Here is a 10,438-nt window from a genome sequence, read left to right as displayed (position 1 = left end):
CGCTAAATTAATAAGAATAATAAGCCACGATGTACGTAGTAAAATCATCATCATGTGTTATATACATATTAATTTTTCATTTAACATATATATTTGCGAAATATATATACATTGTCTCATGTATATATATCTTCAATATACAATCTCAGATTGATTCCAAATTTTACTATTATAATCTCGATAATCGTATCTCGTTAGAGTGCTAACGAAATTATAGAACGTTTCGTGATATGAAAGTGTTCGAGTACTTCCGTGAGTCACTGTATATCATAAGATCGATCACCTTGATCGTTTATCGATCTGTATTCGTAAAACACATAAAAAGGTATGAACGCATTGCAACACGAATTTATTCGACGACCTAATAATACCCCATTCACCTTGAACTTAGTTTCCTCGTAACGTGTAATTCGAGTTAAGTAGGTGATCGAGGATCATTGATTCGCAGATATCGAGATAATGACAGTCATGCGAAGATCGAAACCTTCGACGACATACTACCGTACGTTGGCGAGGCCAGCCGCTACCAATGGTTCCTTTTCATCATGCTCCTTCACCTTCGTCTACGCGTTCCTCTACTTCACGCAGTTCTTCATCACGCTATTGCCAGCTGAACACTGGTGTACCGTTCCGGAACTCGAACGATGGAACCTCACAGACAAACAAAAGTAAGTGACACTTTATGTGCAATTTGTCTTATTTGAATTATTGAGTTATACGTAACGAACGATCCTACATAGTTTCTTTATGTTCGAATTTACCCTGTTACGCGATAGACATTTTCAGCTTGGGCAGATCGAAATGGTCAATAATCATGTTGATCGTATAACAAATCAATACATGTTTTCATTAAAGACGTTCCTTTCGATGTCTAGAAGTAACCACCTTCTATAGGAGACAATTTATATGCATATGTACATATCTGTTCAAGTCACGTGCACGTAGTTTAAACCAGGCTTCTCGGAAGCCTGTTTGTTTTCCATGCAGGTCGCAATAAATATTCTCGACGACAGAATCTTCCACTTGCACGGAGATTTCCATTTTCTCAGCTGTGATAACGTATCGCATCGCGACAATTTGTTTCTTTAAAACCACAATATAATATCTGATAACTTGCACGAAACAACTGTGTTTATTGAATCAGGAAAACCCAGGTATCGCGTTGTATGTGTAAATGCATATGTAAATATCGTGTCGTACGGGAGTGGGGGAGATACCTGTAACCAGTTTGCGACGAGATAAAAATAGTTGGAAATCGCGATTCCATAGTTATACTATTATCAACGTCTTTTTCACGTGTTCTATTTCAAGAACGTAAGGACTTACCGGTGAAAGGATAGGAAGTCTGGATGGCACGATTCCAACGAATCGTGTTACCATTCTTGACGACGCATGCGAGATCTGGTTTTCTACGATGCGTCAACGAGGAAAATCGTTCGTTGCGCTTGTTTTCCATTGAATCACCCTGGCCACGGCGAAACTATCGCTTTGTAGATCGACGATTTCTTAGTGTTCCGGAGGCCCGCCGGAGACCAGTTTGGTTGACGACCTCCGGCAGATTCTAGACGTTCACGGGTTCCGCGAACTTTTTTTTTTTTTTTTTTGTACGTGGAGAAATCCTCATGGACACTCCGCTGCTGCAATAATCGCGTAATAGCAGAGTAGTGTCGGACTCCTACCGACTAAAACTCCACGATGACCATCTTATGCGCGTGACAGGGGTGCTCCAGGAACCTCTTATGAATTAACTTCAGTTGCATCCCCTTCTCGCGTTCTCTTGTTCGAGCCGGCTATTGAGTAGGCGTTAGGGGGAGGTCGTTGTCCCTAGCGCTGTCACTTCTTCTGGTCGTAGTCCGTTGGGGTGGTGGCGGGGCGGCTCTGGGTCGTCTGACTGCCATCCTTCTCCATCGTCTTATCCTGCAGGGGTGAGAGTTTTTCTTTCTCTCCCTTTCCGCTCGCTCCTTCGCGAGCATAACTCGCTCGCAGAAGAGGCGGACGGCCTCGTATTCCTGTGACCCTCTCAACATCGCTTCCACAATCGCTGAGGGGGTCAACGTTTCTCCTATGGCGTACCGCAGGGTGTAGCGGGGCAGCTCCCACGCCGGACAGAGCTCCAGGGTGTGCTGCGCTGTGTCCCTGACCTCTCGGCAGTGGTGGCAGGTGTCTGTCGTCTCTCGCCGTATTCTCTTCAGGAACTCGCCGAACACGCCATGTCCGGTGAGTACTTGTGTCATCCTGAATGTGAGTGGGAGGCCGTGGCGGCTCCTCCATGCCTCCCAGTTTGGTAGGACCGCATCCGCGCCTCGGTGTTCGCTTCTCCCGTTGATCAGTTGGGATCGCCACAGGTTCCATGTGTCCTCCTCGGCGGTTCCTGTGTCGTTTGGAGCCGCCTGCTCGGTGGGGTCTTCTCCCGGGTGCCATTCTCTCCGGCGGGTGTATCTCTTTTTGAGCGCCAGCGCCCGCAGCTCCCACGGGGGGGACGCGGCTAGGGTGGACGCCGACGCGTGAGACACCGTCCGGTATCCCCTAATGATTCTGATGGCGGTCACTCTGTGCAGCCTTCTCAGGAGCAGAATGCTGCGACGGCTTGCCATCAAGTCGTCCGCCCATACTGGGGCCCCGTACATCACTTGTGACCGAACGACGCCCTCGTAAAGTCGGCGCACCGCGTCTCCGGCCCCGCCGATGTTCGGTAGTAGGCCGCACAGGGCATTGGCAGCGCTGACATCTTCGGGATCAGTGAGTCGAAGTGCGGCTCGAACGTCCACTGGCTGTCGATGGTGAGTCCCAGATACTTCATCTGTGATCCCACCCGGACGGTTTTACCTGCCATGTTTATGCATAGGCCGGGCGGTGGTGTCCCTCGCCTCTTCCTGTCAAAGAACCAGGTGGCCTCCGACTTCGCAGGGGAGACTCTCAGGCCCAGTTCGTTCACGGCACGGATCGCACAGGCCGTTGCGATTCCGCCAATGCGCAGCGTCTCGTGCCAGCCACGACCCTCGACCAGGATTAGGGTGTCGTCCGCATAGCATACTATGGCCGCGCCTGGGGGTAGCGGGCATCGTAGTACCTCGTCGTACGCAACGTTCCATAGTATGGGGCCCAGCACCGAGCCCTGCGGGACGCCACGCTCGACGGATCGCTTTTCCTCTCCTTCCTTACTGGTGTAACACACCCACCTGTCGTCAAGGTAGGCTCGGATCAATCGGACGAGGTAGCTGGAAACCTCGAAGTGCTCCAGGGCCGTCACTATCCTGTCCCATGGCATGGTGTTGAACGCGTTGATGATGTCCAGGGAAACCGCCAGCGCCACGCCTTTCCGGGAGACCATGTCCTCCGCAATCGCTCGTACGCGTCTGACCGCGTCAATCGTCGAGCGCCGCTTACGGAAGCCGTACTGGCTTTCGTGCAAACCTGGCACTTGGCCCGCTATGTGTCGTTCCAAGCGGGCGGCGACTACCCTCTCGAATAGTTTGCCGACCTCGTCCAGTAGGCATATCGGCCGGTACGCTGACGGCGAGGTCGTCGGTCGGCCCTCTTTATGGAGCAGGATCAGTCTCGCCATCCGCCACGCCCGGGGGTAGACTCCCTCCCTCAGGCATCTTGTGAAGAGGTGCCGGAGTCTGGGGGCCATGACCGCCATCACTTCCCCCCAGATCCGGCCAGGGATTCCGTCCGGGCCCGGTGCCACGTTGCGGGCGGTCATTCTTCTGGTTGCCTCCCATATCTCCTCCTCCGTGACTTCCCAGTCGTCCCTCCATTCCAGCGGTCGTGTCGTTTCCCGTGGCCGTTCCGCCGCTCTGTTTTCTTGTGGGGGAAAGAGCGTTCCGGTGATCCGCGTCAGCAGCACAGGCTCCATTTCCGCCGTTGTCAGGGGGCCCTTCGCGCGTAGTTTCTGTGTCACCGTCCTGTATGGCCTCCCCCATGGGTCCGACTCGACTGTTTCGACCAGTTCGGACCAGGCACGGTCCTTCGCTTTTTTAATTTCCCTTTGCAGCGAGCGCCGTAGCGCGCGGTACGTCCGGTAGCGCAAGGAGACTTCTTCTTCGTCGCGTCGTCGCCAGCGGCGGGCCCTTAGGTACTGTCTTCGGGCCCGGACACATCTCGTCCTCAGTTCCGCGATGTCGGGGTTCCACCAGTAAACTGCTCTGCTTCGCACCGTGCCCGGTGTGGCTCGTGGCATGGATGCGTCGCAGATTGCTGTCATGGCTTGGCGGAGGTTCTCGGCCTCCTCTTCCACGTCTGCTTCGGTCGTCGTTGTCGAGGCCTCCCAGCTCCAAGCTGTTGCTATAGCAGCCGCCCGGAGTAGATCTTCATTCCTCTCCTTTATTTTCCATCTAGGTGGTGGGCGCGCGTGTCTCCCCCTCGGCGGGCCGCGCCCGTCGTTTGTCGTCGGCATTCCAGGTCCAGGTGCGTCCACCTCCATGAATATGTAGAGGTGGTCTGACAGCGTCTCGACCCCTTCGGCCACTCTCCAGCCTGAGATCCGCCTGAATGCCTCGGGGGAGGCCCATGTTATGTCAACAATGGAGCTCCCTCTGCACGTCACGCAGGTACTGGTCGAGCCCCTGTTCACTAACAGAAGTCCAAGTCCCGCGGCCCAGTTTGATAGCGTGCGGCCGCGCGCGTTGGTCCTGGCGTTCCCCCATTCCGTGGAGTGCGCGTTGAAGTCTCCCAGGACGAGCACTTGTCGGGGGAGTCGTCGCCTGACGCAGTCGCCAACTCCGTCTAGGAATTCTTCGAACGCTGCCCGTCCGCTGTTAGGTGACACGTACACCCCCACCACCATCATCCCTGCCCACTCGACCGCGGCGTACCCGTTGCCGCGTTCCAGCAGGGCTCCGTGGGCGAACGCCCCGGGCGTTGATGTCCAGGTGACGGCAACCATTCCGTCCGTGTCTCCGACCCACTCCGGGGCATCCAGTACTCTGTATGGTTCCGCCACCACCGCTAGGGCGACCGTGCTCTCCCGGATGGTTTGGTGGAGCAGGTCTTGTGCTCGCCTTGACCTTCCCAGGTTAGTCTGGAGGATGCGCATTCTCAGTTCTTTAGTGTTCTTTCCTTGTTTGTGGCTTCCTCCGTGCCTACCTCCTTGTTCGCGGGCTTAGGGTCGCTTTGCGACGGGGAGCCTTTCTCGCTGCCTCTTGCAGCCGTGGATCCGCGGGCGGCTCCTTTCGTTCCTTTCTTCGAGGGGGCGCAAGCCGGTCCCCCCATCCTGTGCACCGACGGTGCTCCAAGCGCCTCGCAGAGCAGGCATTTCGGGCTCGCAGTAGTGCATGCTCTCGCCTGGTGCCCTGGTTCGCCGCATCTGAAGCACAGGTGCCCCTTGTCCTCCTTGGCGGTGCAGGTCTTCCCCGTGTGTCCTATCCCAAGGCACCTGTAGCACTGTAACGGTCTCCGTTCGATGGCTTCGACCTTCGCCGTCGACCAGCCTATGGCGACCTTCCAGCCTGGGCCAGTTTCCTCACTGCACTGGCAGGGTCTCGTATCCATACGGTGCCAAGTCCGTTCCGGGCGGGGCGGATTTCTCCCAGCCGGATGTCCTCCGGCTTGCAGCCGCTCTCCCTCGCCAGGGTGTTCTGGATTTCCGCCTTGGTGGCCGCTATGTCTATCAGGGACACCCTTGCCTCCGCGGCTCGGAAGGGGGTCGCCACGCGGACCTCGTTCGGGTCCAGAGCCCGCGTCAGCTGTGCTGCGAGCGCTGCGGCCTTCTCCCTTTCCTGGTCCTCAGGGACCTCTAAGATGACACCTCCGGTGATGGTCTTCCGCATCCTCATCGTGTTGATGCCGAGCTCGGTCAGGGAGACACTGTCCTTGGCCGCAGCCAGCACCTCCGCGTAGGATTGGCTCGATTTGTCCGTCAGGGTGATTGTTACCGCTGACGTTCGCGGTGCGCGCGGGAGGGGCCCCCTGCCTCCCCCTCTTCGTGCGTTCTCCAATCCACTCTCCGGAGTTTTCCTCTGGTTCTCCGCCCCTGTCTCGGGGATCAGCTTCGCCGGCTGCTTCTTCCCTGCCTCCTTCTTCTTTCCTCTTCTTTTCCTTCCGACGGTCTGCCATTCGGTGACAGCCTATCGGCCTCCCTTGGGCGCTGAGGCGCTTGGGGCTCCAGGCTCCATCCCTCTCGTGTTCGTGGCAGGGGCGACCTCCTTTCCTTCTCCTTTTTCTGTTCCCTGCAGTTGTTCCTCCAGTCGGTGCAGCAAGGATCTCATCTCCTCTACTTGGTGCTCGACTGCAGCGAGACGCGCCCTGTAGCTGCTCTCATCCGCGGTGGGGCGCGAGGCCGGCTCTTTTCGGAGTGCCTCTACCGCCGCCTCCAGTGTTGCTATGCGTCCTTGCGCTATAGCGAGTGCGTCGGTGACAGGGTCCGTTCTCCTCACTAACTCTGTCACGCCCGCGGTGATGGTTCTCGCCGCCTCCTTCAGGGTTTTCCCCTGCGTGCCCTTGTGGCCGCGGGGTGCCTCGGCAGCCTTGGCCACCTCGGCGGCCCGGCGAATCAGTTCGGCTCCTATGTCCGCCGTTGTGGCTGTTCTCATTACGTGTTCCGCGAACTGATCGGCTAGGAAATTTTTTTTCGTTTCGCACAATTTCTCGAATCTCCCCGCGTACCGTTTATTTGTCTGGAAATAGACTCACCGATACGTGCAGCGATCGGTAATTAAATCCCAACACAATTCGAATGCCTCGGAGTGCAACAGATACGGGACGATCGTCCTTCCAGCTCTTGCCTTTGTTCCTATTTTTACGGTCATTGTCTCTTTTCCTCTTTTGTATTTTGTGCTTTTGTTTTCCTGGTACTTTATTCTTTCACCTTTCCCATTTTTGATTTTTTTTTTTTTTTTTTTTGAAACAGCAGATTTATAAATAATAAGTAGGCCGCGGATTTTTATGCGAATTTTATTTTTACAGAAAATTTAAAAATGCAAAAATGTAAACACTATTAAAGATAATGTGTTATTACTGTTACTGATATCGTCGTTATTCTTTATTAGAGAAATTATTATAGATTTTTATATTGTTATGTATATTACTTTTGTCACTTTTTTATTTAAATAGGATTCGAATTAAGTTTCAAGGAATTGGACTAATTTAAGATTAGGATTAAAAACTACGCACTTTTGAGTAGAATTTTCATCTTATTTTTCCAATTTCTCTCTCTCTCTACCATTTGCTGTCATTTTTCCTTGGTTATTTAAAAAAAGATAAGAAAATCAAAGGAAAATTAGTATTCTTAAAAATACTTCTTGCAAATTTCATCATCGTTAATGTAACGTATTCTTGTTTTATGTAGGATTGCACTATCGATCCCTCCAGCGTCGAGTGAGGAATTGCTGGCGGAAGGTGCGACTTCGTTTTCGCGATGTAACATGTACAATGTGAACTATACCGACATATTGGAGAGTGGTATCAGAGAGGCAGACCCATCCTGGCCAATAAAACCATGCCAATATGGATGGACCTTTAATCACACGATGATACCATACAAATCTATAGCTGTCGAGGTAAAATCACAAGAGAAAATTATATTCTTTATATAAAGTAACTTCAAACTTTCGACACCGATTAACAAATTTTTATTTAAATTAAAACTGTTGGAACCGTCGTTCTATAAATATTTACGGTCTTTCGTAAAGCTGCTGACGATAGCATATAATGCAGTCATTATAAAAGAAGTCCTTGTTGGTTGCACGAACTTAGACGTAGGTGTAATTACTTGTTATGCTGTTTGCATCTTAACAGAGCTCGTTTATAGCGGAACATAAAATTAACCTTGTCATCCTTAATTATTTGTACGTCTCGGCGTATTAAATCACGAACATGAATCCGTTTATATAATATCGCATAAATCGAAAAGTGAAAGTTACAACTGTACAATAGACAGATATTTCGAATTGAACGTATAAATACGCACTTGGTAACTTCTTACGACTCAAGACATTTTTATCGAATATTTATTGTTATTATTATTATTTCTAATTTCTATTTCTGCTATTTTATCACTAAAAAAGTTCTACTTAAATCGGGAGATACTATCTTCTACTTAACAAATTTATATTCCTTCCACTATGACAAATTCTCTAATCATATCCAAGAATTATGCAAACTACCTCTACTATTTTATTACTAAAAATATTACCAAAAGACTACAATTAACTAACCTACGACTCAGGTTCTCAATTCTGATGATATTAAAAAACTACGGAATTTATTACTCGTCCTTTCGTCGTCTTCCTTATTCTCTTCACCTTCTATCGATTTTCCAACCACGCGGTGTTTTTTCATAACTAGCCGCAATCGTAAAGCATCCCCCTTTTCTGTTTCAGCTGGAATGGGTATGCGACCACGCATTCCTCGGCTCAGCAGCACAATCGGCCTTCTTCGTCGGCAGCATTCTTGGAGGCTTAATATTTGGTTACATAGCCGACCATTGTGGCAGAATTCCGGCGTTGGTTGCGTGTAACGCGGTTGGTTTCATCGCGTCTGTCGGCACTGCGTTTTGCAACAGCTTCTGGAGCTTCTGTCTGGCGAGATTAGTCGTCGGTACCTCGTTCGATAACTGCTTCAACGTGCTTTTCATTATCGGTGAGTCATCGAGAAAATTATAAGAGAGAAAAAGCTGTTGAGAATAGGAAAACTATAATTTATGACCTAATAATGAGGCACCGGTATCGGTCCCGTTTTACGTAACGATTAACTATTTATGACCTGTTTGAATAAATGTTTATTGCCCTATGTCGGTTTGTTTTTTCTTAAGTCAAATTTTTATTCGAATTTTACGATATCAATTTTAAGATATTTAATGGTAAATGATTTTACTGAAACTTTATATTTTGGAATTATATCTCGTAATTTGAAATTTGTTGTGTAATTGTATATCTAGTTTGGTATTAAAATTACATGTGTCTAGGGATACTTTAAGATATTTTATTTTAAACGACAGGATACTTAATTCTGTATACTTTTCTGGTATGAAATTGTATCTTTCGAGTGACCTATTTCCCTATGGAGAATAATCTTCGGTTATACCACGATTACTGAGGCACTCTCCGTTCGATATTGAGATGAAAGCAGTGTTCCTTTTAAAATTCTTTTTAATTCAAAACGATCTTACATTGTCGATGTTAATGATTTATAAAATCTACAAATAAGTCTGAATATTTGAAATTAGATTGGTAAAAAACGAAGAAAGGACAAACCTAAAGGAAATAAGGAAACAATATTATTGTATCAAATGAAGAAACGAAATTGACGAAACATTTGGGAAGATTTCTATAACGATGTAATACAATAACGATATCACGAATTATTCTTTCAGTGATCGAATATGTCGGTCCGAAATATCGAACTCTGGTAGCGAACATGTCGTTTGGACTTTATTTCGCGGCAGCCTCGAGTCTTTTGCCTTGGATCGCATATTGGATCTCAAATTGGAGGATCCTCAGCATGGTCACCGCGTGTCCTATGGTGGTTGCGTTTGTAGGACCATGGATTGTTCCTGAAAGTGCACGGTAGTTTAATTCCAATTTCTTTTTCATTATAAAAATATAATACAAAGAAATTTCGTAAGTAAATTAGTATACGATAGTATAGTAGACATTTAATCTTACCTCGTCCTTTGGATTATTTTTGTATCTTCGTATCATCGGAAAATTCTTTAAAAATAATCCTCAAAGAAATATAAGAAATTTCTTTTACGTTAAAGTTTCTCTTAAAACATCAAAAGTCCTTTGAGACCGGACCATAAAAATTCCAAAATTATAGCTGAATTAAATTGGGTAATATTTTATCCAGCAATACATACTATCTTGGGATCGGTTATTACATCGATTCCTCTGTCTCGTAAATAAAACATAATAAAACATCTCAAGGTCAACATCTTTCTCTCGATAAGCCATCACATTTTTAGCTGTACAAAATAAATGATTGATGCGTAACTAGACAGCTCTATTCAAATGTGCACAAAAAGTTTGTCGATACAAAAGGTTGGTGAAAGTGATGATTTTGAAAATTTCTTACAGGCTTTTATAACGTTTGCGTATTTCATATACTTCCGTAGTTGGTACATAACCAGTGGCAGGGTGGACAAAGCGATCGAGATGCTGAAAAACTTCGCTAAAGTGAACGGTAAAGAGGTGAAGCAAGAAATATTCGACGAATTTGAGAAAAGTTGCAAGGCGATGAATGAGAAGGATCAATCGCATAATCAATACACTGTCCTACATCTCTTCAAGCTGCCACGACTTGGTCGTATCACTATCATGCTCATCATTTATTGGTAAGTTAACCTTCAATCGAAACATCAATCGAACAAACTACACAGCTAGAACTTTTTACTTGTAAATTCTCAGCAATGATTACAATATTATTTTAGAAAAAACTAAGACACCAGAGAAATTTATAATCATATACGAAAAGATATACAGGGTGGTTGGTAACTGAT

At 48.0% G+C, this 10,438-nt stretch overlaps 1 pseudogene; it reads left to right on the top strand.

The window, feature by feature from the left end:
* Positions 1 to 448: 448 nt before the first annotated feature.
* On the top strand, positions 449 to 10,303 carry LOC117214597 (annotated as a pseudogene).
* The last annotated feature ends 135 nt before the right edge of the window (positions 10,304 to 10,438 follow it).

Source organism: Bombus bifarius, unplaced genomic scaffold (genome assembly GCF_011952205.1).
Source record: "Bombus bifarius isolate JDL3187 unplaced genomic scaffold, Bbif_JDL3187 scf7180000009208_frag, whole genome shotgun sequence".
In the NCBI taxonomy this organism is placed as follows: Eukaryota; Metazoa; Arthropoda; class Insecta; order Hymenoptera; family Apidae; genus Bombus; species Bombus bifarius.
This window is presented reverse-complemented; position numbering and strand designations above follow the sequence as displayed.